Source organism: Crocodylus porosus, unplaced genomic scaffold (assembly GCF_001723895.1).
Source record: "Crocodylus porosus isolate Cpor-Errol unplaced genomic scaffold, CroPor_comp1, whole genome shotgun sequence".
NCBI classification, from domain to species: domain Eukaryota; kingdom Metazoa; phylum Chordata; order Crocodylia; family Crocodylidae; genus Crocodylus; species Crocodylus porosus.
The window spans coordinates 29396453-29405689 of NW_017728950.1; the positions used below are offsets into that span (position 1 = coordinate 29396453).

Below are 9237 nucleotides of genomic sequence, written 5' to 3' on the forward strand. Positions count from 1 at the left end.
TTGATATCATGAGAACAATTCTGATTGACAGCATTTGAGTATTGGCCTCTTTGAGCTTAAAAAACAGTTTTAAAACTATCATTTTGTCAGAACCAGAAAGGATTCACTGGAACATATCTTTGAGAAAATTTCTCAAGTCTATGATGGCATTTCCAGTCAGATAGACTGTCTGGAGCCCAGGGATTAGGTTTAAGTCCCTTCTTCTGCATGATTTGGAGCAGTTTTCACCCCAAAACATTCTAAACCTGTACAGCAAGGACTTGAACCTAGGTTTCCTATATCCCAAGCCACCCACAAAACAACTGCCAGAACACTTTGGGGTGGTTTTTTTTTTTTTCCCATTGGCTTATGGGAGAAAAAGTCAAAATATATTTATTAAGCATAATTATTTTCTGGCTAGCTTAGTTTAAATATACCGATTTATAAAGTAGCTGCGCTAATTGCATTATTCAGCACTACTTTAACTAAAGAAATATCTGGTAATGTTCAGATTTATATCCCTGACATATTAAAAGTTACCTCATGAATACCTAAAAAACACATTAATACAATAGATAGCAATTTATAATTGACATCAAAGTATTGGAACATTCATTTTTGGATGATTTGCTGTGGTTTTACGGTATTCTCAGATATCTAACCAGTCTGAAAAAGTATTTCATAGACGTTAGGGCTGGAAGGGACCTTGAAGATCATCAGATCCAGCCCCTTGCCCCAGGGACAGGAAGTCAGCTAGGGTCAGAGGATCTGAGCAAGATAAGCATCCAAACATTTCTTAAAAGAGTCCAGAGTAGGTGCTTGCACCACCTCTGGAGGGAGTCTATTCCAGACATTAGGGCTCAAACCATGAAGAAGTCTTTCCCTACGTACAGCCTAAAATGGTCTTGGAAAAGTTTATGAGCGTTGGTCTTTGTTTTTCCTTGGGGTGCTCTGGTGAACAGGTGTTCTCCCAGATCCTGATGTACCACCCTTATGCACTTATAAGTAGCCACCGGGTCCCCCCTGAGCCTGCGCTTTTCCAGGCTAAAGAGTCATTCATAATGAAGATGCATTTACTTTATTGACCTAAAGTTAATTCTCCCCTTAGCTACCTAGGACTGGCCCTGGGACTTCTAGGATGTAAACAGATTTAGGTAAGCCCAGATACCACAATAATAATATTATGTTACATGATGATAGCATAGTTTTCTCTCCTGCCACCTACAGCCACCCAGAATCTGGGCAGTACAAACCATCTGTGTCTGTCATTCTCCTTTCAAGAGGCAGCTGTTTTGGGACCTTGCCCAGATGATAATGGCAAGGAACCAAACCACACTCTCAGCAGTATCATCTCTCATGTGTGCAATCCTTGTTTGGTGGTCTGCTCTCAAGAATCCTTCACTGGTGATAATTTTGCCCAACAAGTTTCAGAAAGCTTCTTGAAATAGTTTACAAAAGTATTCCATGTCTTACAATATTTCCATTTATGTAATTTTGTTCATAGGGCTATATTTTACCCAAACCTCACTTTAATCAAGTACTGCCAACCACCAAAAAATCTTTTCACAAAAAAGAGGAAGTCATCTCCATTGATTCCTTACCAACTTTATACATATGGAGTTCTGTGTGCTTTGGCAAAAAACATTACTAAACAAAAGATTTAAATTTTCAAACAAAAAATTAAACTGATTCCTGGATGTCTTATAATTTGCATTTAGGGGAAGGCCTAGGACAAAAAATCTTGGCTGTAGTGGCACTAAAGGACAACCTAATGACCACAAACATAACCAAAATATTGGTTCTCTTACTGCTAAACCACTGTGGCCTTTGACATAGAAGACCATAAGGAACTGTGAGCATGCCTGACCTAACACAGGAAGAGTACATGGTCCAGGACTACAGTGGTTCTCCACTCATTTCCTTTCCAGCAGGGCTTAAAAAGTAGTGACTACAATTGCTATTCCCTTTCAAAATCCTTACACTGTAGGCTCCATAGGAACCCATACAACTCCTCTTCTTAACATGTACAGGAAAATACTGGAAGTAATTGTGAGACTTTATAGATTTAGCTGCCAATAAGCTGGTAACACTCATCTACTGTCTCATTCTCAGTTTACAAAACCATTGCTACTGAAATGTAAGAATGATGCTAAATCCTCTCTTAAATGGAGAACAGTTAGCTCGAGCTGAACACTGGAAAAACTGTATTTTTTGGAAAGAAATATTATGGGAAGAAAGAAAACACCACAAAAATTTCTAAGGATGTTGTCTCCATTTTTCATGAAAGCCATGCAGTCTTCCATTCAAAGTATGCAAAGCTCTGGGTTCATATTTGACTTCTCGTTAATCTGTATGCATGGCTAGCATGAGTTTCTAAAAGTACCTTCTTTCACTTGCATAAATTTATCCTAAGCAAGGACCTGACCAAAACAGTCTATGCCAAGTTTATGTAACTCATATCTGAAGAAAAATATAAAGACAATGTACGAGATCCCGCTGATAAAGAACATGGCTTAGGCAGACATGGACACTTCAGATCCATGTTCAAATCCCTTCACCCTATCTGCTGCAGATTCTAGTTTATAGCTTTAGTCCTAATTTTCAAATCAAGTTGTGAAGCAAGCTACAGGTACATCAACTGAACATCACAAAAGAACACAGCTCTCACAATTTAGAACTGAGACTCGTGTCCAAAGTGTGAAATGTTTTGGAAATAAGTTACACTCTGCAGAGGGGCTCTATTTGTGAAACAATCTTCCAGAGAAGGTGAGGCAAATCCAAAGCCTGACCATCTTGAGGAAATTTTGCACAGACTTTCTTTCTCTGTAAAAAAAAACCCCTCTCTCACACCTTTGCTCCCTGTTCAAGCTAACAATTTTATCCCCAAACCCATATCAATCAAAAGCATATACAACATTGTCCTCAATCATTTCCTCAGAAAGGTTGTGACTCCAAAGAGGAAGGAGTGCTGGAGAGTCTGTCAAATTGACTAGGGGCCTTATTACTGTTGGTTTGATATGAAGAGGATTCAGACTCTATGGGTTTGCCTACATGGCACTATGAGATGCTGTTCAGAGAGACACAAACTAAATAAGCTACTTCTGGTTTCTATACAAACCTCTTAATTATGCCAAAAAGTTGAATGGAAAAAGAAAGGTAGTTATCATGGATAAAATCCAAATTGAACAATTTTCTTCTGGCTACCTATAATTTTGCCATTTTGGTACACGTGACACAGATTGTTCTGTTTAAGTCTTGTTACTCTCTAAAATAGTGGCTATGACCAAACATGTTGGCAAATAATGCTAGTCCAGGAAATTTTGATGGAACTACATCCTGTAAGTACATGCAATTCTGTCCAAAAAATCAAAATGGTTTGTGAAATTGCATTGATTTTGCCATAATGTCATTTCATTAACTTTAGAAGAAAACTGGTAGAGGCTGACAATGCAAAAGTGACTTTTTGATATGCTCAGAATGACCTATTTTTATTTTTCCTATGAAAGTACTTTTGTTTTCAGTTTTAATTTACACTACATATAACATTTTAAATCAAACCAACGTTTTAATCAAACCAAAAAAAATAAAAATCCTGGTACTTAGCTTCAGAAAATAACATGTTTTTGCTTTCTAAGTTTGAACCAAACCAAATATAAATACTTTAAAATCCCTCATAAAAAAGGAACTTGCAGCCACTGGACAACTCTGTCTATAAATCAATGCTACTGGAAGTGAAAGGTTCCTGTATACTGAACATGCAGTCATTTGTAAAATTAGGTCCTTTTGTAAGAAATGTAATAATTCTAAGGAAGACATGTTATCAAAATATATGAATATGTGTTCTGCATCACAAAAGTATAGACACACATCATCATTTTTCACAGAACTGTGCGACCCATTTAAATCTTAGTCAACATGAACTCATATTGCCTTCCAGTTGTAGAAAGATTTCAGAATTTAGTTTTATTCATATAGTCGAATTCTGTGACATGATAGGAATTCATTGTTACACAAAAACATCAATATTTAGTCTAACTCCTCACTGGCCAGCCAGCTCCACAGAGTAGTATAATCACCTTTCGTGTTTGCCCTCATTTATATTTAAAATTTGGTAAGCAATACTTACACAATATTGTTAAGAGGTTGTTTAGCTGATGTCCTGTAAAGGAACCCCATGAAGAGTAATTTTTTCCTCTCCTGAAAGTGGGTGGTGGTATTTCAAGATGGAAGAAATACAAGCAAGCCATGCTCTGAAATGTCAATACAAGTTCTTTGGGCTTCTACACACACGCGGGAAGCCTGCTCCAACACGCTGGAAACTCCGTGGAAATTGAAGCTCTCCATCAGCCTCACGTGTCATGTTTATCAACATTGCCACTTGTTTCAATACTGATGAGAAAATGATGGTGGACCGCTTGGAAATAAAACACGTCTGATAAGCTTTAGTTCAAAGTGCCCTGCTGCCATTTTCCCAGCACAGCGATGTGTGGTGACACTGATATATATGACACATGCAGGCTTTTAATTAGTGCAGCTCGCTAATTAAAGCACCCGGCACCACGTCCAAAAGCACATGTAAAAATGCCCTTTATGACTGCCTCCTGCAACCATGTGCTGTAGGGTAGAGAAGAATGGAAGTCAGTTCTGCAAACTATTCTCCCCTGCCACCACTCCCAGTATCATTATCTGTAGACAATCATCTCAATACAGGCAACACCACTTCATGCGGTTTCACTTAGTGCTATTTCAATACAGAGCACATTTAAAATTCGTACCTGATTTCACTTAGCGCTGAGCCAGTTTCATTATAGCGCTCAGCAAAGCAGCAGTGGTGGCAAGAAGCAGTGAGTGGTGGTGGCAAGTGGGCGGCCGGGCATGAGCTCGGGGCCGCACTGGCGCCACAGGGCCAGGGCCAGGGCCAGAAGGGGCGCAGAGCGGGGCAGCAGGAGCACAGGGTCCGGGCTGGCATACGGTGCTAGAGCAGCTGGCAGGCGTGGGAGAGGGGAGAAGCTGTGGTGGGGAGAAGCAGTGCATGCAGGGCCCCATGGTGTAAGAGCTGGCAGGAGCGCACGCAGTGGGCTGGCATATGGGGCTGGACTGGCCAGCAGGCAGGTGGAGGGGTGGGGAGAGGCAGCAGTGATGGTGAGAATCTATGGTAAGAAGTGGCAGTAACCAATTATTCTATTTACATTAGGCCTATGGGGAAATGGGTTTCGCTTAATGAGGTTCCGCTTAACGCTCAATTTCCTTGGAACCAATTAAGAGTGTTAAGCAGGGTTACCCTTACTCTAAAATCCTATGGGCTCTGTTTCATTTCAAGAAACACTGGAATGCTGTCTTTTCTACAGATCTTGTGTGTCAACATTATTCTAAGTCTATTCCGTGTAGTATAAATTTAAATTAATTTAAGCCCTATGTTAACATAACATAGAGAAATTCTCCAGTTTAAAATGTACATTGACTGCATTTGTGCTGTATTTCACCATATCTCCTTTTATTCAACTATAAAATGTCTTCTTTTTTTCAGATTGCAAATATGACTCAACGCCATATAGCATACCCATACCAGCTTCATCTACCTAGGCCCTTTGAAGATAAAGAGCCTGAATGCATACAGCCACCACAAGAGGAGACTGAGAGGGGATCTGATGGCCATATATAAACTCACCGGGGGGATCAACAGAAAATAGGTGAGGCTTTGTTCCCTCACACACCACCTAGTACAACAAGGAATCACAGTCACAAATTGATTGACAGCAGGTTCAGGCTTGATAGCAGGAGGCATTACTTTACAGTTAGAGCTTCCAGGCTCTGGAACGGGCTCCCAAGGGAGGTGCTGCTCTCCCCTTCAACAGGAGGTTGGATAGATATCTGGCTGGGGTATTACGGTCCCAGCACACGTTCCTGCCCAGGGCAGGGGTCAGACTTGATGATCTGTTCAAGTCCCTTCTAACCTAGAAACTATGAAGTCAAGTAACAATAACAGTGAAGAAGGGAAAACACAGCCTTTACATCACATGCTAGTAATGTGAGGTTATGCCTATGCTGCTGCTGTGGCGTACCCAAGTGAATTACATAGAAGTTAAGCCCACCTATCTCCTTATGCTTGACATGGGCCAAACACTGAATTAGTAAAGTTCTTGAGTTGGTAAAGTTCTCTCCTCAAGCATGATGGAGAGAGCCTCCAGAGAGTCAGAGAGTGCCTCTCGTGTGGTTGCACTGTCTCTTTCTGAGTTTGGAGAGTGAGGGGCTGGAGAAAGTGGACATGGCTATGCTTTTTGTTGGAACATGTAGAGGAAGAAACTTTAAGAGTAAAAGCATTCAGTTTCAACCCAATGAAAAAGGGCATGCATGATATAAAAATGTACCATTTACAACAAGGTAGAAATGGCCTCCAGTAGAAGTTCTACTGGATAAATGAATGCTTGTACCCCTCCAATACAAGCTGCCATAGCACCATCCAGCACTCTGCTCATAACCCGTCCAGGGCAGAGCTGCCAACCAGCAGGGTGCCATGGTCAGGGAAGTGCCACACACACACACAGTACCACCCCTTTCTCCATGGAGCCTTTATGCCCTCAGCCAGGAATCCCTTGGGTGAGGGTGCCAGGTGGCAGAGTGGAAAAAGGACACCCATGCCCTTGCTACAGGCTGTGCGCTTCCCTCCCTCCAGAACCAAGGTGGATGCCGCTGATAATTAATTGCCTCCCAGCCATGATGGCGAGTGGCAACAGCAATAAAAGAGGCAGGTGGGTGGGCAGGGGAGAGGAAGTAGCAGCAGCAGACAAACTGGAGGCAAGTTTGCCCAAGGCAACATTTTCTCTAAGGCTGACTCTGTTGACTAGGCCCTGTTTCTGTGGCCAAGCACTCTGGAGCTATGCCATGAGCAGGTAGGGGAAACCAACCTGCCAGCATGTATCTTCTAATCTTCCAGCATCAAACCCTGAGTGACCTTCTTCTGCCCCTGCCCCTGCCATTCCCTTAGTCCCCAGACCTTCTCCACAACTGACCCAGACCAGCCCCCTATTCCCACCCCTGTTGTTCCCAGAGCCCCTGGCCCCATTCCCCCCAGAGGAACCAGACTAAACTTATCTAGTCCCTGTCATTTCTATAGCCCCCTACCCACTCCTTGATGAACCCAGAACCTACCTGAAAAGTCAGGGGTGGTTTTGGCAGGTGCAGATATAGAGGGTGTGGATGGGAAAAGGTATAAAGGTCTAGCTGATCTGATTCCAGTAATAGAGAGCTTGAAATGCCTAGACCCAGCTCCCACAGTCCCTGGCTCTCTCAGCCCAGACCTGCTAGGCCCTGTGCACCTGGACCCAGATCCAGGAGACTTTGGGCCCCCAGACCTCCCTGATCATGAGCCCCCAGACCCTCTGAGCCCAGCAGTATTCAACTTCAACCTGGTAGCAACCAAATTTGACTTGCCAGCATCTAGCCTGGCAGTACCTGAACCTGACAAGAGTCACCCAGTCTGCACTGGAATTGAGTCTATTGGCTGGTGCCAGAGGGGTAGGGATCCATTGTGGGCTGCTGGAAGGGAAACTGACAGGCTTGAAAAGACAGTAGATATACTCTGGCTATCCTATCTTGAAGCCTGACAACTGGGATGAAGGGAAAGAGGGAAGAAGCGGGATCTGTAGACAGTGGGGACATGGTCCCCTGTGATGGCCAGCCAATCAGTGCTGACCTGTGTCCTCTGCTGTAGTTGGCTGTCTGTGGCAGACAAGGGAGCTTGCAAAGTATGCTGGGATGTATACAGAGGGAAACCCTGGTTGGATGGTCTCAGCTGTGCAGGCTGTCTGTGGAGCATCCAGCTAGTCCCTGTAATGCTTGTACAGTATTCCCCCAGTAGGTTTTGCTGCTGGGAGATCAAAACCAATAGAGTTCTCTTGGATCTTTTGAATGCTTATACACACTCAGGAACTCTTCAAAAGCTGTATAGATACCCCAAAAGAATGTAACCAGGGTCCTGGAGAGTTTGCACTCTAGTTGCTAGCACATATTAAAGCCTCTGTTCCAGTGTCTTCTCTGTTATTGTTATTTGGGCTACCTTGACTTTGATCTAACCATTTCATGCTAAAACTACACTTTCAATTTGTTGTATAAACATTCTCTCTTTAATGTCTGTTATTAACTTTACTTTGTCATAGCAGAGGGTTACAAAGGGTTAGATTTTTGCATTCCTGAAGCAAATAGAGAACAGTGGATAAAATTCTCCTGACTGTCTAGTTATGCACATTATTCCTCCAGTGACAACATTAATGAGTGATAGGCATATCAAGGACAGATGAAAAATCCTCCTCCATTCTCCTTGGATTTATTAACATATTGAAACAAACATAAACAGTTAATAAATAAAAAAGTAACTGTCACTTTCATGTATTGTTGTATTTGTAGTTTTGAACCTACACAGAGCCCTAGTAATGTTGAAGGTCTGGGATCTAAGCCTGTGAAACCCTCCAGTTACTCCAGTGTGGCATGCTGCCATCCCTTGGTGACCTACAACCACAAGAGCAGGCACAAGGTGGTGCTGGTGGGGGACTCTCTCCTCAGGGGCACTGAGGGACCCATCTACCATCCAGACCCCCTAGCCCATGAGATCTGCTGCCTCCCTGGGGCTTGCATCTGAGATGTTGTGGAGAGGATCCCTAGGCTCATCCAGCCCTCTGATTATTATCCCATGCTCCTCATCCATGTGGGAACAAATGAGATGGCCAGGAGTAATCCAGACCAGATCATGAGTGACTACATGGGTCTGGGGGCTGGGCTCAAGGGGTCAGGTGCTGAGGTAGTCTTTTCTTTTGTTCTCCCTGTTGCAGGCCATGGTCCTAGGAGGGAAGGCTGCATCAAGAAAGTGAACTGATGACTCTGATGATGGTGCTACCAAGAGGGCTTCACTGGGTTCCACTGGGGGGAAGGGCTTCCTTGACAACCACATACAATTCAGGGCTAGAGGACTCCTGGGAAGGGAAGGCACTTACCTCATGCAGAAAGGTAAGTCCCTGTTCATGGCCAGGATGCCTGGTCTTCTGGACAGGGCTTTAAACTAAGATTGCTGGGGAATGGGAATACACTAACTCAAGCATGCCGAGGGACCAACATACAAGTAAGCTCTACGTAGGGACACTAGATTTCATAGATTTCATAGACATCAGGGCTGGAAGGGACCTCGAGAGATCATCGAGTCCAGCCCCCTGCCCAAAGGGCAGGAAGTCAGCTGGGGTCATAGGATCCCAGCAAGATAAGCATCCA

The 9237-nt window shown here is 43.4% G+C and overlaps 1 long non-coding RNA gene across 1 annotated transcript in view; it reads right to left on the bottom strand.

Annotated features, from left to right (window-relative positions):
* Positions 1 to 1182: 1182 nt before the first annotated feature.
* The window catches only part of LOC109323335, a 16318-nt gene continuing 8263 nt past the window's right edge, over positions 1183 to 9237 (bottom strand). The window contains exon 3 of the long non-coding RNA XR_002104622.1: positions 1183 to 1193. This is a non-coding gene — a long non-coding RNA (uncharacterized LOC109323335). The remainder of the gene's footprint in view (positions 1194 to 9237) is intronic.